Source organism: Crocuta crocuta, unplaced genomic scaffold, assembly GCF_008692635.1.
Source record: "Crocuta crocuta isolate KB4526 unplaced genomic scaffold, BGI_CrCroc_1.0 scaffold309, whole genome shotgun sequence".
NCBI lineage: Eukaryota > Metazoa > Chordata > Mammalia > Carnivora > Hyaenidae > Crocuta > Crocuta crocuta.
Genome location: NW_027531581.1, coordinates 1511139 through 1529721, shown reverse-complemented (window position 1 = coordinate 1529721; position 18583 = coordinate 1511139). Strand labels below are relative to the sequence as shown.

Sequence of the window (18583 nt, the reverse complement as noted above, 5' to 3'; positions counted from 1 at the left end):
TTAATAATGTAGCAGTTGAACATTAAAGTACCATCACTATGGTATTTTATTATGTGATAAAAATGTTAAAAGTACATTACTATACAACTGCAGGAGTACATTTGGCCATAAGTGTGTTTTAAGTACTAAAGAGAAGGAAAAAAAAATAAGGACCAACCTGGCTTTCACATAGACAAAACATGTTATCAGGCTGCAACAACAGTATGTACATATGTGCTGTGTGTGTGCAGATATAATGAAATGTGTTGAGTTCATGTATACCTCTCTGTGTGTGCCCAGATAGGCAGGCATGTTCATGTATGTGCCTATATGTGTTTGTGTATGTATGCATACATGTGTATAAAGGTGGCAATCAGATTTCATGGCTCACAGTGGAAGGTGCTAATAATACTTTCAGTTTGCGGAAAATGTATAGTGGGGGTATAAATCAGGGGATGAATATTTTCCAAGAACAGAAGTGGCAAAACCTAACTGTCCAGCACTATCAGTAAACCCTGCNGCATGAGTGGGAGGGGCAGAAAGAAAGGAAGACACAGAATCTGAAGCAGGCTCCAGGCTCTGAGCTGTCAGCACAGAGCCTGATGAAGGGCTTCAACTCACAAACTGTGAGATCATGACCTGAGCCGAAGTCAGACCAACTTGAGCCACACAGGTGCCCTCAAATCATATATTTAAACCCAAAAATTGATTTTTGAGAGTGGTCTGTATCAGTTTTCTATTGCTATGTTATAAATTACCACACATTTGCTGCCTTGAAACAACACACATTTATTCCTTCACAATTGCTATGTGTCAGGAGTCCAGGCACAGCTACACTGAGTCCCCTGTCCAGGGTCTCAGAAAGCTACTTTCATATCAGTAAGCTTGATTAGGGAGGAATTTACTTCCAGGCCTATTCAGTTTGTTGGCAAAATTTATACCTTTATCATTGTAGGACTGAGGTACATGGTCTCTTTCTAACTCTCTCACTTTTATGTATCCCATTATCTATTCCATTGCTTCATTCCTTGATTTTTTTTCCCCACTGTACCACCACTTGTAAGATTGACAGACTTATTACACACAACTGATGGCCTTAGCTTAGTATCTCTCTCAAATCCCCTCACCACTCCTCCTGCAGAGTTTCTTACAAAAGCAGCATGGAAAAAAAGAGAGTAAACATTTTTTCCATAGATAGGTCCGAGTTTCAATGTAGATACTCCTCCTTTTTACAAAAACTTGGGCAAGCCATTTCATTTTTCTGGAATCTCAATCTCCTTGTCTGTCAAAAGAAATCTTAGTATCTTCTTTTTATTACAGCTAGATGGAGAAACTACATAATATATACCTGACATATAGAAAGTACTCAATAGGAGGAAAACTTGCAAGTACACAGATCCTTTAGCAATGGTTCTAGGCTCTATAAACTACTCAGGCTTTGCATAATGACTTCCATTTACCAATAACATTTTATGTTTTAGGTCATATGCTAAGTACATTCTTTGCAATTATCTCACTTAATGTTGTATTAGTTCTCTGTAGCTATTATAGCAAATTACCAAAAACTAGTTGACTAAAAATAGAAATTTATTTTCTCACAGTTCTGGAGGCCAGAAATTCAACATCGGGCTGTCAGCAGGATCTCATTCTTTCCAAAGGATCTAGGGCAGAATCTACTACTTGCCTCTTCCAGGTTATAATGTTCCTTGGCTTGTAACTATATCCCTCCAGTCTTTCCATTGTCACATAATCTGCCCCTCTATTGTGTGTCTCATCTGTATGTCTTTCGTAAGAATATTTGTCATTAGATTTAGAGTCTACCCAGATATTCCAGGGTGATCTCATCTCAAGATCCTTAGGTAAATTACATCTTATAAAACCCTTGTTCTAAATAAGGTATCATTCACAGATTGTGGGGATTAGCATAAGAACATGTCTTTTGGGAGGCAACCATTCTGTCCACCACCATCATAAAGCCCTAAATTTCAAGTACTAGTATTATTTCAATTTATAGAAGAAGGAACTGCATTTCAAAGAGTTTAAATACTTACCTCAAGATCATATAGACAATTCATAGTATGGATATGGTTTAGTGGGGATGGGCTACCCATATACTTCTGACTCCATGCCTAACCCTGAACCCCTGGGTCTACATTATTCTCTGGCACATCCTGGCAAGTCCTAGAACTTTCAGGAAATCATATGTTGGAGGATACATCTATCAGTAAAAGAAGAAAATTTTACTCTTTTTTCCTTATATGAGCTTAACCTGACTTTCTGAAACTGTCAAAATCATTTCTTCTAGTAAAAATTAACCCAAGTGTAGGAGTGAGTTGAATTGCTTTAAATTTAAAGATGTCAAAGTAAAGGTCGAGCAGATGCCTATCGTCGTTCTTTAATTAGAAGATTTCAGAGTTCTGTACTAAGATTTTAAAAGCAGGGTGAATCATTTTACCTTTGTGCTGTGATCTCTGATGCTTTTTTGCTGACCCTCGTCACGACAAATTACAGCGATCAGAGACAATTTGGAAAAGAAAGTTAAGTTCAGGAGTTTTGAAGGAGCACACTGTCTGCCACATTTCCATAACATTCCATTTTTGTCTTGCCTTTTCAACTACCCTGGACTTCTCCCACCTACATACTGTGTTTAATTTGAGATTATGATATGTAGTTAATGTGTTTCAGTTTACACACTATACTTTTTTTTCCTAATCTGAACAAATTTCCTTACTGCAACACTCTTTTAAGATTATTACCTAAGAGTCTTTTCCCAACCCCAGCAAGAGAAGTCACTTTTACATATTTGCACTTAATATATATTTTTATAATTGCTATATAAATAAATGGATAAGAAGTTGCATACTCTAATGGAAAAGTCTTAGTCTAGGGCTTTTAAAATTTTGTGTTCTAGTTTCAGTTCTGCACTAATTGTTTGACCTCAACTGAAGGCCAGGATAACTTCCTTATTTGCTAAACTGAGATAACTGCTACTTCCTAACTCAAATCATTGTAATAAGTATAAAAGAACTTACAAAATAAGTGTTGAAATGCTCAGAAAACAAAGTGTATGCTGTCTAACTTTAAACCAAAAAAGATAAAAGAATAAGGAGGAAATGAAATATGCAAATTTAAAATGTATAAAAATATTTGGATGATTTTCTCAGTTATTCTTCTACAGTTATCATGGTCTATTTTAAGCCTTTAGGATGTCTATCCCAATGTCAGTCTCTGCTAATGACATTGGAATAGATGATCAAGATTTCCTGAGGATTTTAATGTTATTAATGAAATATAAATTTGATTCCACTGAAAACACTTCATTATAGAATGGCAATTCTGCAAATCCCAAGAAGTGCCTTTGGAAACTCATTCTAGCCTCCTTTTCCCCTTAGCCTTTATTTCCAGATGTATTACAATACTTACTCCATGTGAAAGCTCATCAGCCAGCTCTAGGGAGCTTTAATTCTCAGGCATTTACTTCAATAGATAAGTGGTTAAATAGTAACCAAGTGTACAGGCTTTTCCAAGAGAGGGTAAAGATGTTTGTAGGGAGAATGCAAGCTGGTGGAAAAGTATTTAAACACAAATGATTAGTGGAGTTGTCCAGGGACCAAAGAGCCTTCTGTTGAGTGGATAGGAAAAAGGATTGACCTGCTGTTTTCCACAGATAGTTTGCATGTAAAGCATAAAGTAATTAAGTGTTTTAATTTTGATCCCTATGGTGCTTCTCCTTTTCAGAGCACAGCAGGGAAGGGGAACATAACTGGCACCATTTGGAAGGTTGGGTGCCTAAGGTTGCAGGAAGTCTTTGTACTAGAAAACTGATATTTTGGTTAACTATGTTGCTATTCTTATGTATATTCTGTTCCTATTCATGTATTAAGCATGAACAGACTATGCCTACCACACTTTCAAAAACCAGCCTTGAATCTTCAAAGGCAAGGGTGAATATTCTGTCATCTGAGAGATTAACTGTGTGCTCATCGGGGCAGATGCCAGAGCTGAAAATGCTGTTTTATGTGTTTGTAAGTATGTTTGTTTGTTTCTGATATGATTTCGTACTCAAACAATATTACACATTACTTTTTAGTTTTTACTCTAGGACTTATTAATGTGCACATCCAAGACTCTATAGGGTCCCTTTGATTTCCTAGTAAACTAGGCCTTTGAGTTAGTCTTACATACCAGGAATACTTGAATAAGAGAATAGATCCTTTTCTAGCTGATATTATAAAAGTAGAAAAATATAAAAGAAGATTATCTTTCAAAACAGAGTCAGACTTGTTTACCACTGAGAATTCATCCCCAGACAGTGTCTGGCATGCTGCAATATGCTCCCTATATCTGAAGATTCAATAAATGAATGAGTCTTCTGCATTTTTATTTCCTACCACGTCATACAATATGACAGTTCTGACCCTGTCCTAGGCTGTATACCTTAGAGATACTATAATATACACAAAATGCGTTAGATTTAAGTTTAAGGAATATTTCTATTTGATCTACCAACTTCAAACTATTTTCCTATTTGTGTTGTTGGACTAAGCAACTAAAGATGTGTATTTTAGACTTCTTTGAAATATTTGATTCATTAATCTTGGATGGAAATTGTTGGTCTTAGTGTCTGTCACATTGATCTTACAGAATAGTCATATAAGCCAAAAGACAGAATATATACAGTCTTTTTGAAACTCTTTGCTACTCTGTGAAGCATGCAGGGATGTTATGCTATCTAAATGTGAGAGATAATTTTTTAGGATAAATGAGAAGCACATCACCTGCATCAGTACATCTGATCACCATGGGGGTGGAGGGTAGGGAATATATATATGAACTGATAAACAGAAAAGTACTACAATATTAATCTTTCATGTGGAATTGAAATAAAGAAACAAGCCTATAAACAATATATTGATATGTTGTACAGCATATTTGTTAATGTAAAACTGAATGTACAATAAATTTACCTAATATATTGTTTTCAAAACAGTAAGATGAAGACTGTATTATTTAAAGCAAAGTGTTAAATGCTGAATTAATATGGAATTTTACTATATTCACTATTTCAGAAGGTACTATTCTTCCATCAGTTTAGTATTCAGCATAATTATTTTATATCATTTGTTTATTAGTAAAATATTGTAATTATTCTAACCCACATAAGTTTGAATATTAAATAATTATACATAAATTTTTTTTCTGCTGTTTTCTTATTCCAAGAGGACAGGATCATTAAAGGTATTTAAAAATCAAAAACTCAGAAATATCACAGAACTGTAACAATTCTAAAGTTAGAGAAATTAGTGGTGCCTGGGTTGCTCAATCGATCAAGCATGTGACTTCAGCCCCGGTCATGATATCATGGTTTGTTAGTTCCAGCCCCATATCAGGCTCTCTGCTGTCAGCATGGAGCCTGCTTCAGGTCCTCTGTCCATCTCTCCCTCTCTGCCCCTCCCCTGCTTGCAGTGTCATTCTCTCTCTTTCACTCTCAAAAATAAACATATGCAAAACTATTTTAAAAAATAATAAAGTGAGAGAAATTAGAAATCAAGTAAAAATATATAATTTTACAAATAAGGAAACTAGGATTGCACAAAAATCTGAAGATTATTGTTAACTTCCAAATCAAAGTGGCTTAATGGGAAAAATAAAAGTATGGAGAGGGAGAGAGCATTAATGCATGAGAAAACTAAATGTCCACGGATATTTCTAGGTTAAAGAATAGCCTACATGGATCCAGGTGTTCAAATACTATTGTCAGAAAATTTTTACTCTGTTTCTTGGTCCTGCTTTGATCTGTGTTGGCTTAATTCTCAGGAAGGAAATTTCCTCAGCACCAAAATGGCCACTGACAGATACTGGCTTATTTTCAAAATATATTATTATTTTCAAAATATAGCAAACTCAGTCATAGTTTGTTAGGGTTTTTTTTGCCAGAAATTCAAGCAAAACCTCAAAGTTGATGCCCATTAACTTTGACTAATGAAGCTCCATTCACACTGGTACATCTGAACCAGTCACTGTGGAGACGGCTGGCTATATGAGAGTGTCACTGACAATTGTGTATGATGTATGCCCTGCTCTGAAGGACGAGGGTAGAGTAAGGTTAATCCAAATTACATGACCAGGAAGTCAAGGTAATGGACAGTTATACAAAGAAGGGATAACCAATTTTGGGAAGGCAAAATTAATAAATGTCCATTGCAGAACATGGTAAAGCAGGAAGAGAAATTTCAGAGAATGGAGGGAAGTGTTTCACAGAAGGGGAGCCATGAAAATAAGGAATGATAAGAAAGTGTTATTATTCACAGCAGGGCATTAAATCCTCAAATCCTCCTTAAAACTGATAATTTTGGATACTGCATCATTGCAGAATAGTTACTGTCAGTCTGTTATTTGCAAGATGTTTGAGAAGATGCCTCAAGAGTAGAATTGATTTAAAAACATTTAAGAAAACATAGTTGAAAATTGAGCTTTGTCATTCCCTGGGAAGAATATTTTAAGACATCTGTGTAATGAAGCTTCAGATCAAAATTCATGTCATTGTCACTACTCTTTGTTAAATAAATATGTAGTTGGGTCATCTAGAACCATGCAGCCCTCGAGACACTAGAAGTTAATGTGACCAGCAGTGTAGTGACATGTTGGAAACCATGGGTTCTGGAGCCAACTATCTAGATTTGAATCCTAGCTATTCTCTTTGCTACATGTATACACTTGAGCTAGCTATTTATGCTCGCTGTGCCTTAGTTTGCTCATTTAAAAATGTATGTAATCGTAGAACCTATTTTATGTTACAGGGTGTGTCAAAAACTGTGGAAGTTTAATGGACTTGTAAGATAACAAATTATCCTGCCTGTTTTATGGATGCTGATGTAAGAGAAGAAACTCCTGGGTCAGAGATAAAGAACTTAATTATCCATAGCACATGCTATTTTTTCTTTCCAATAAAGTTTCATCAGGTGACATGGAGAGGCCCAGGTAGATGCTCCACATATAGTGGATTTGTGTTACAGCTGGAAGTCCTCAAACATAAGAAACTCCAATATTTTTTAACCCACTGCAAAAAAACCCAATCTTTGTCCTGTATGGAAATATGATCTTTATTGTACTGGACAAAACACAAGCTAGCTCATTGTGCAGGAGAGAGACACAGTATCTATCTTCCAAGGTATTTTTTCATACACAAAAATTTTTAGAAGGTAATCAAGAACAAAAACTAATTATATCCTTTGCTTTAAAAAAAAAAAAAGGAAAGGAAATGCAAGAGACACATAAAGAATTATCTCCTGGGATGCCTGGGTGGCTCAGTAGGTTAAGTCTCTGATTTCAAGCTCAGGTCATGATCTTGCTGTTCAGGAGATCAAGCCCCACATTGGGCTAGCTGCTATCAGTACAGAGCCCACTTCATTCCCTCTATCCACCTCTTTCTTTGCCCCTCTCCAGTTCTCTCTCTCTCTAAATAAATTAATTAATTAAAATGTTTTAAAAAAAGGATTATCTCCTAACAGTTTGATGTGAATTAATAGGTGTATTATTGTTATTGTTAAACAAGTTTTAAAAATAGTACTGTAGTTGTATATTTTATTCTACTTAGCTCTCATATATATGATTCATAATCATATCCACCAGTACAATTAGTGTGAATAGGACTAGTAAAAATTGTAATAGAAGGCCTCAAAACATTCAAACATGGAATTGGGTCCACAACAAGACTCTAATAAATCAATAAAGACTCTAATAAATCTTATTTACATGCCCTTTTCTTAAAGGCCTCAGTTCAAGTTTAGGAACTTGCTAGTTTTCATTTCTTTCCCCCATGCTGACTTACTGTACTTTCATAGAAAGTACTTTCTGTACCTTCCTATAAGACCTTTTATTAAAAATCATTTCATTTCTTTGATATAGATGAAATTAATGTGTATGATAATAACAATAATAATCTAGAACACAATCCTTCACAAGAGAACATATTATCCCTGTTTAAAACTTTTTCTTAATATTTTTTGGAAAATCCCATGGAGAATTGCTTTATACAGTTAAATTGCAAATAGTAGGTAAAGAAAAATTAAGAACCATAACCAACAGGGAAAGGCTAAATGGTATTATGAGAAGAAATGGAAGTGAAAACTGCAGAAGATCAAAAAAGTCAATGCTAAGATAATGGGGTATATATAACTTGATAAAATAAGTTGCATTAGCAAACAATAAAATATGATTCCTTAGTTTTTTTTTTTTTAACTAGTAAAACTAATTTTAAAAATCCAATATGTATAGCCAACATATAAAATACTTACATTTAAGAACATATACCAGAGGGTAATGGGGGTTAAGAGTACATACAAGCTCAGGGGCATCTGAGTGGCTCAGTCAGTTAAGCATCCGGCTTTGGCTCAGTTCACGATTTCATGGTTCCTAAGTTCAAGTTCCTATTCAAGCTCCTGTAGGGCTCTGTGCTGACAGCTCGGAGTCTGGAGNCTCTGTCTCCCTCTTTTTCTGCCCCCCCCCCACTTGAGCTCTGTCTCTCTCAAAAAAAAAAAAAAAAGAGTATTTTAAAAGAATTTAAAAAGCGGGTACACATAAATTCAAACATCCCATTAACAGACTCACCAAGGGATAATCTTGTAGTCGTCAACAAAATAGATTGAATTCTCTGCCAGAAGACCAGATACTTCTCTGTTAAAATTAAAAGAAAATCAAGTTTTGTGAATTAGTCTCTGACCTATAGTATTGCTTTTACAGGTAGAATTAAGCATTATTTGTATTAACAACTAAGAGACCTGTTTGTAAAGAAAAAATTTGCAAAATAAACATATTTAAGGACAACAGGTTGTATGTGTACGTATATAAACCTATTGCCAAATAACAGTACTTAAAAATTTCTCAGTTCTTTATCATTTTCTTTTATTTAAGTTTATTCACTTTGAGAGAGACAGAAATAGTGAGTGGAGGAGGGCAGTGAGAAAGGGATAGAGTGGAGAATCCCAAGTAGGCTCTGCACTGTCAGTGCAGAACCCAATGAGCAGCTCAAACTTATGAAACACAAGACCATGACCTGAGAAACCAAGAGTTGGATGCTCAATTGACTGAACTCAAGTGCCCTAGTTCTTTAACACATCCAACTGAATTTTCAATGTACTGTCCTAAAACAAGTTAACTTTATTATGACTGCCTTCATTTAAGAGAATTTTTGATAAATTGAAGTTGAAAAAATATTAAGTAACTAGTAACCCCTGATTATAAATATCTTAGAACCAATGAGGTGTCAAACTAATAATTACTAGATTTTTTAAAAAAATGTTTATTTATTTTGAGAGATAGAGACAGCATGTGCACATAAGCTGGGTAAGGATAGAGAGGAAGAGAGAGAATCTTAAGCAGGCCTCACGCTGTCAGCATGGGGCCTGATGTGGGACTACATTTCACGAACCATGAGATCATGACCTGAGCCCAAATACAGAATCAGTCGCTTAACCAACTGAGCCACCGAGGCACCTCCAAAAATTACTAGAGTCTAAATTATTTTGGAGCTTACGAGATATGATCTCTATTGTAAACTCTACTTATAATGTGGTAAGAAGTCAAAACTTAGTCAGAAGATGGTTCTTTCTTGGCTCATTTCTTATGTCCAAGTCTGTACATTATTGATGCAGTTAAAAGACATCATTGCTACACAACTAAAACGTGACCTTCAGGATGGGAAAAGTATTTTCAAAAGACATATTTGACAAAGGGTTAGTATCCAGAATCTATAAAGAACTACTTAAACTCAATATCCAAAACAAATAATCCAGTGAAGAAATGAGCAGAAGACATGAATAGACATTTTCCAAAGAAGACATTCAGATAGCTAACAGATACATGAAAAGATGCTCAACATCACTCATCATCAGGGTAATAGATATCAAAACTACAATGAGATATCAACTCACACCTGTCAGTATGGCTAAAAGTAACAACACAAGAAACAACAGGTGTTGGCAAGGATGTAGAGTAAGGGGACCCCTCTTACAATGTTGGGAGGAATGCAAACTGGTACAGCAACTCTGAAAAACAGTATGAAGGTTACTCAAAAAGTTAAAATAGAACCATCTTAGGATCCAGCAAATGCACTACTAGGCATTATCCAAAAGATACAGGGGTGCTGACTCATAGAGGCACATGCATGCCAATGTTTACAGCAGCACTATCAACAATAGCCAAAGTATGGAAAGAGCCCAAATGTTCACTGACTAATGAATAGATAAATAAGATGTGATGGGTATATGGATATAGATATAGATGATATAGATAATGGCATAATACCTCACCATCAAAAAGAATGAAGTTTTACCAGGTGCCTGGGTGGCTCAACTGGTTAAGGGTCTTACTTTTGATTTTAGCTCAGGTCATGATCTCATGGTTTTTGAATTCAAGCCCACCTTAGGCTCTGTGCTGATAGCATAAAGCCTGCTTGGGATTCTCCCTCTCCCTCTTCCTCTCCAAATAAATAAATAAACTTAAAACAATTTTAAAAAAGAATAACATCTTGCCATTTGACGTGGATGGAGCTAGAGCATATTATGCTAAGTGAAATAAGTCAGCCAGAGAAAGACAAACACCATATGATTTAACTCCTATCTTGAATCTAAGAAACAAAACTTAAAAACACAGGAGAAAAAAAGAGAGAAAGGCAAATCATCAATCGGACTCTTAACTATAGAGAACCAACTGAGGGTTGCTAGAGGGGAAGTGGGCTGGGGGGCACTTATTGTGATGAGCACTGGGTGTTTTATTTAAATGAGAAATCACTAAATTCTACTCCTGAAACTAATATTACACTCTTTGCTAATTAAGTAGAATTTAAATAAAAACCTGATGGAAACACAAACAAAACAAAATAAAAGAATCAAGCAAAAAAGACATCACTGCTGATCACTTTCATTTCATGAACTTGGGAGAATATGATATATTCTAGAGTGAGATGTTCAGATTTTGAGAATTGTTCCAAGACACCTATTTACCACGGCTACATAGATTAAAATAATGATAATACAATAATTAAACATAGCTAAGTGTATATATGTGTGTGTGTGTGTGTATACACACACACACACACATATACTTATAATATATCGTGTATATTTATTCTGAGGGACTATGACAGAGAAAAAAATGAAAGATGGATTACAGAGTATATTAAATGCCATAAAATGAAGGCTTCTCAGAGCAAATGTAATGAGAATGGGTAAAACATAAGGGTTTTGCTTACTCCCTTATTTGTTAAACATTTTTTAATATCTATTTGTATAAGGAACTAGAGTGTCTGCAGAGGATACAACAGTCAGCAGATAAACAAAGAAAAAATGACAGTGTCTGTCTTCACAGTACATATAACAGGAACAGTTAATTAAATAATAAACACAAAAATTCAGCTCCATCCAGTGTTGTGGAGTTCTTAGAAGTGCCTATAACAGGAAGACTTGAGTTCAGATGTTGAGCTTAAATGACATATATGAGTGAATTAGGCAAAAAGAAGAAAAATACTCCATTTTGCTTTTTAGAAACACTGTGATCACAACAGATTGACAAATGTTTCCACTGATGCCTCTTTCTGCAGATGACCATTAATTCATACCTAAGGGATCTGGGGACACAGCCAAAAGCTTTTCTACAAAAGCAAGACCTCAGTGATTTAGCCTGCTTTGGACTACAGTGACCTCACATTTCAGTTTGCCCTGGGTCATCCTAGCTTATGCCTATTTTTCCAGTTTAAAGTTTTAATAGCTCACTGGTTTATGCTCTGAATTATGCTTGTTAGAACAATATATTATACCATTAGCCCTTCTTTACACTCATATTTTATCCTTGATATTCACTGAAACATATCACTGTGTGTTATGTTTACATAAGCCCATATCATTTTAAATATAAGTAAGCAATGAGGAAGATAATATTCAAGGAGGAAATTATTAGTCTTAAAGCAACTGCGATTTGAGTAAAAATAATTTCAATGGACTATTTAAACACATAATTTAAAGCTGATTTAAATAATATAGCCTCATTCTTGATGGTTTCAAGAGAAAAAGATGGATACAAACAATAGTCCATATTTACAAGAGTTCTAGAAATAAAAAACAGAAAGGAAGAGGTAACTGCACAGTATTGAATGCCAAAGCAATACGAATTTTTGTTGTTACTGATTTTTAAGATAGCATTCTTCCCGTCTCATTTCACAATCACTGATTTGTTGTCTTACGTATTCATTCAACAAATATATCCTGAGTGCCACTACATACTAAGGCACTGCTTTGTTCAAAGTATTGGGGATATAGTGGGAAAAAAAACAGGAAAAAAATCTGTCTTTATAGACCTTGCTAATATTTGAATACTTTTATTTTAAGAATAAATTATGAAAATAGCTAAAGTTAAGTGGTAGCATTCTATGTATGTGAAGACAGAATCAATATAAGAAAAAAGCACAGGGTCAAGGTCAGACAAAAAGAGATCACATAGGCAGTCAGTATATAAAAACTTTCTGCGATTAATACTTAGGCTTGTCTTTGGGCTTCCAAAAGTCAAAACAGGGAAAAAAAAGATTCAATTAGTAATTGTTTTTGTTCCCCTAATAGGTAAAAAAAATCCTGAGAAGATATAAGGATTTTCTAACAACAATTTCCATACACACACACATATGTAAGCATGCATACCGTAAACACAGGAAACTGGATAAAAAACACTAAGAGAAACTGCTTGATGGCTCATAAGCTCAGGTTCTAAGAGATAGAATACATAATAATAAACCAGAAAACTTGGAAAAATGCAAATTCTTGGGTAGTTTGCCTAGAAAAATGCTTCTCAGATAGTACTGAGATAATCTGATGTGAGAATCTCAGAGACACGGGCCACTATTTTTTATCTTTTAATAAAAATGGAGCAAATCTTACACGGTATAATATACCTAAATGCAGAAATCAGTTTTTTTACAAATTAGAAAAACAAAGATATAATAATAAATATATGTAATTAAATATAATGTACATAATAAAGATTTTTTAAAACCAATTTATTACATAAAATTATCCTAAATTCTGATAACAAAACATGAACAAAAAAATGCCCTAAAAGGGATAAATACAAACTTATTACTATTAAAAGTAAAGATTTTAAAATTTGTATAGGAAACATTATAATCTAAAAATATGTTAAATAAGAATTCATGAAAGCATGTAAAGTGTCTTTTTGAAATGTAATAATAAAAACAAAAATAATTTTTAATTTATTAATTATATTGATAGAACAAAGAAATAGCATTTTTTCAATGTTAAAGAAATGATATAATGCAAATTAATTACAAACTAAAAAACAATACAAAATAGTGACCCACTCACATACATTCCACTCACAATCCACAAAACTAGAACACCTACATGAGCACAGGAGTTTAAAGAGGTTATATAAATTATCATCACCATAAGTGACATCAGTAATGTAGTGTTTAAATGTGTGAGGCACAAGCCAAGAGCTTTGTATACACAATTTAATTTAAAATTAGATTTAAAAAAACTACAAATCTACTGTTTTGCTATTTCTAATTTTCAACAAAACCAAAATGGCAGAACAGAATTTAAACCTAGTTCTAATAGTCTTCAAAACAATAACTGATTCTCAATATGGTCTGTTGAATTAAATCTCTACAAAACTGGAGTTAGATAATCAAGGTGAATATTGATGTGACTAAAACTGAGACTATTTTTAAAAATATAACAGTGAAGAGATGACTGATATATAAGATAAAAAAGAATATTAAAAAATTCCTAAAATGAAGATAAGAAACTGGAAAAATTATTTGTGTTTAATTACTAAAGTCATTATCTTTTGCATATAAAAGTTCTCACACATTAGTATATAAGAGATACATATTCCATTAGAAATATTTTTTAAATTAAGGACAGAAAATGGCCAATACTATTGTATAGATATTTAGCCTCACTAGAAGCTATAAAATATGAAAATTAAGGCAAATATTGCTTTTGCTGTTTTAAGATCTTATGAAGGAGTGTCACGAAATGAGTGAAATATCTCTTACAGATGTAACCCTTAGGAGTAACCCTTAGTATCGAGTACAGTCATGTCTCTCTGAAAGCCAGTTAGGTAATACATAATCAAATGTTTGAAGTATTTACATCAGAGTTACCCAGTGATTCCACTTTAACTAATTTGTCCTAATGAAGTAATCTGAAATATGCTCTGACTGAATACAAATAAAATGACTTTTGCACTGTTCATGATAGTATAAACAAGGGAAGAGAACATACAATGAAAATAATCTAAGTGAACAAAGAAAAGCAGAAAGTTAAAATATTTGTTGCATATCCATAGGCAGTAATTCTCCGTAATCTCTATAAACCTACTGACAAGATTTCATAATGTCTTAGAAACCAATCAATCATTTAACAGGTGAAAATAAAATACTTTAAAAGTTGCACAATATTATTATTTGGAGAAAAATCCAAATGGTAGGTACAGTGTAGCCATATTTTGAGAAGAAAATAAATATATACACTCAGACTTACTGACTCACCAGTGGAAGAAACTGTAACAATTTTAACAGTAGCTGTCTCTAAGAGTAGGCATCTGAGTAATATTAATTTTCTCCATACTTTTCAATATTTCTCTATGTTGTCACAGCAAACATGAAGTAATCTTATAATCAGAGAAATACTGAAATAGTATTAATAAAACGTCTTATTTCTAAAATGATTAATCTTATAAGAACACCATGTTTGTGTTCTTTAACGACACAAATATGCTATTTCAATAATACGTGTAGACATAAGTGACACAGAAGTACTTGGAGAACTGGGTTTTAAGTCACTTGAAGAATTTTAATTATCTTTATATGTTACTGTTACCACTAGTTTATCATTAGTTAAAAAGAGGCACCAATGATTTAGCTGTCATAAATCTGCTCTAAGTTTCTTCTCTAGAAAGCATGACAACAATAACATTGCTCATCAGGATTAGAAATGTCATCAAATTCCTAACTACTTGCCAATAAGATGGTACATAGTAAAATAGACCTCTTCACTTTTTGGGATGAGTACTGGGTGTTATATGGAAACCAACTTGACAATAAACTATAATAAAAAATAATTTAAAAAGGAGAAAAATATAGCCCTCTTTCTCTTGTCTGTACAACTTGACCTACTTTGAAGAAAACAAAAATTGCCATAAGCATGGAGATAAACACTATGTATGAACATCTTACAAAAATATAATATATAACCTTCTAGAATTCAGCTTTTAATAAAAGTTCCAGTGCTCTCTTAATTGTGGGCAGGATGTGTTTTATTAAATGGCCATGTGAGGTATGAGAACATTTGAGAGTAAAGTCTTCACAGTGTTTTCTACAGCTAGTTGACTTACAAACCTGCTAAAGTAAAAAGGAAATTGGGTAACAGCTTATACTCTTAAAAGCCATCAGGTTTGAATAGATATTATCCTCAAGAAAAGGAAGTATCAGTAGCCTCTGAGTAGCTTACATGGAATCCAATTCTGTTTTTCATTGGGCAGTTGGCCTTCCTTAAATGGAGAAGACAGAGAATCTTCTCAATCTCCTTCTTGGGTTGTCTATAAGTCAAACATGTTTAATTCTGTAGGGAAAAAACAGGCACAAACCTAATTTTCTAAATGATAAATCTGCATTTGCAATGTAGTCAGTACTTTATGTAAAGGCACATTCCAACAGCATATTGGAAATCTGTCAGTACAGAAAAAAATTCCTAAGTCTGCAGAGAAAGGCCAAACCCTAAGAAGGACAGAGAAGAAATAGAAGGCCCAACTCCTGCCTTCTGTGGGATTACAATTCATCTGAGATGATATGAATTTATTGAATGCTTCCTTTCTTGCTGGAGCTGAGCTAAACTGTTTGAAATGATAACTTCACTTAATCATTAATAATGCCTTGAAATACATGTCATTATCCCTATTTTACAAATGAGGCCACCACTTTCCAAGATGTTAAGTTGTGATATATTTAGTAAGTGGCAGAGCTGGGATTTGGAACTCTTATTAGATTCTGGAATCAGAGGTTTTAACATTGCTAAACTGTTTTATCCAGATAATTCAGAAAGGATTCTACCATGAGTTATTGCTTAATGCTGGTCTTTACCAGTATTTCTGCTCTGCTAAAAATACAAACATTTGAGACCATTTTCTTTCTGCTGGTTAGAGACATATGCTTACTGAATCTCAAATAATAAAAATCTTATTTAGACCAAATTGGCAAACTCCATATATTTGCACACTGAGTTTTTATTATACTCTCTGACTTGGCATCCAACTCTTTTTTTTTTTTTTTTTCTCCTAAGTTGTGAAGGCTATTGTTTGCTATAAACCAAAGCTTTGGCCAAAATTGTTTCCAACATCCATCACTACCCTACAAAATTGTCACCACTAAGGTTATTTAATATACCACTTGTTGAGAGTCTTAAATTTCATCCATGAGAAAATAATCTGCATATTTTAAATAAGTTAATATATATAGAATTATAAATTTGCCACAAATTGACAAATTTCCTACTGTCAACTTGATGATTCTTTTTTTAAACGATTTTTTTTTCTGATGAACTATATATAGAGGATCTATCAAAAATAAGGGCATTTAATTGTTATTCAATATGGTATCATTTGCAGTCTTTTGCTAAAGTAATTCTTTGAAAGGACTTTTAAACTGTATGAATATAAGATACACAAAGTTTTGGGTAAATCACAATAAATATTTTATTGTGCCTATTCCAGTAACCTTAAAGTAGTGGGTATCCTGACTATGTTTGGCATTTACTTACCAATGCTAATGCTACATACTTGACATTGTATGCTGTGTAGGGCAAACCTATTGCATTGTGATAAAATACCATTTACTAAACCCTTCCAAACTGAATATAGTAAAACTAAGTTAAAAGAACACTGGTTCCAGATATTTGAAGTTTACATTCTCCATTCTTCTCCAAAATGGGTAAGTTGAGTAATTCTCACTTATGCTCAAAAGGAGACACAAGTTCTAATGCTAGTTTATGTAGAACTAAACATCAATTTGTATAATGATAGTATGCCATCACTTTAGGAAAGGCAGACTTGTCAGTTGATGACTTACATAATTTGCCAACTTTTGGAAATAAAAATTAACATACAAATTCCCTCACACAATATACCAGAATAAGTTTGAACTAATTAAAATTTCCTATGTAAATATAAAAAAAATCAAACTAATGGGTTAACTGAGGGAGAAATGTACCTTTCCTTCCATGAAGAATTAATCAATTTGGCTTAGTCAAATGATTACAAGCTCGGATACAGTATGGGAGTCATTTAGAAGTTATTCGATATGCTTGTTTAGAAGGAGTTAGGTATTCTAATGTTATCAATCATTTTATACAAATATCCTGATCAAACAAAATGTATTTAATTTAACAATGCATTCAACAATGACAGGAGGTCTGTAATGAAGATATAGTCACACCTCTTTTTAAAGAAAGAAATACGGAAACAAGATACCATCCATTTGGTAATAGAGAGGGGTCTCTTCATTTGCTTAAATAGGCACTGGAAAAATTTTATTTAAAATTCATATCTGTGGCAAGTATAGTAATTTGCAGTTAGCATACTCAGCTGTTCAATGCAGACACTACATAAATCTGCTCAACAACATAAACACACTGCCTCAGAGTGATCTCACAAATTAAATAGCCTTTCCTGGAGAGAGAAAAGTATAGAACAAAATTAATACTACTGCTACTGTATCTCAATGGGGAACTACCCTCAAGCCTGAATCATTGCTGAAGAAGAGATTAACAGAGCTGATTTTAGGGACTATGAGAGTGAAGAAGCCCGTGAACTCAAGAGAGAAAAGTAAGAGTTGATTTGGAAGCATGCTGTTAATTAGCTAACATAACAGAAATGAAAGTCATGTAAAAAGCTAATTAAGTGAAATTGATGTGCATGATCTCAGTCTTTATTTTGAATATAGCTGAAGCAATCTCTGAGCCAGGGAATCCAAGCTCCAGAGACCATGTTTCCATGGGATGGGTGCTGAGAAGAGAGGTTGATTTCAATTGCTCTTCAAGGCACATTCTTCATGCTCCTGTGGTTGCCAAGTCAAGCCATCCATGTCAAGTGTCTTGAGAGACACTTGCTCTTTGTATGATTGTTGGGCACATAAAAAGTGAAAAAATTTGATACTACTCTCATTTTATTATGTAATTATAATTCCCATGTTCTTGGCTGACTTGGAAAGTGTTAAAACTAGCATTATACTCAGAGCTGAAAGATCCAAAATAAGGGGATATTTGTGCTACACTTTTAAAATTTATGTCTTCTTTATACTTCTCATTGATTAAGGCATCAGTTTGTTCACTTCATCTTACATATTTGAAATGCATGTTTGAGCATATATAGTCTAAAGAATCCTTCAAGAAAGCTTGCAAATATTACATATTACTTTGGGATGCCCACAACAACTTTCAGGACCAGAAGAAGAATGGGTGGTACTTAAAGATTTTAAGGAATTATACATCTTGTCTTTTAGAGGCAACATGGTAAAACTCAATGAAAGTTCCAAGGA

The 18583-nt window shown here is 33.7% G+C and overlaps 1 long non-coding RNA gene across 1 annotated transcript in view; it reads right to left on the bottom strand.

The window, feature by feature from the left end:
* LOC144238859 (uncharacterized) overlaps positions 1-18583 on the bottom strand; it is a 103408-nt gene that overhangs the window by 31365 nt on the left and 53460 nt on the right. Inside the window, exon 2 of the long non-coding RNA XR_013337234.1 lies at positions 8590-8655. This is a non-coding gene — a long non-coding RNA (uncharacterized LOC144238859). The remainder of the gene's footprint in view (positions 1-8589; positions 8656-18583) is intronic.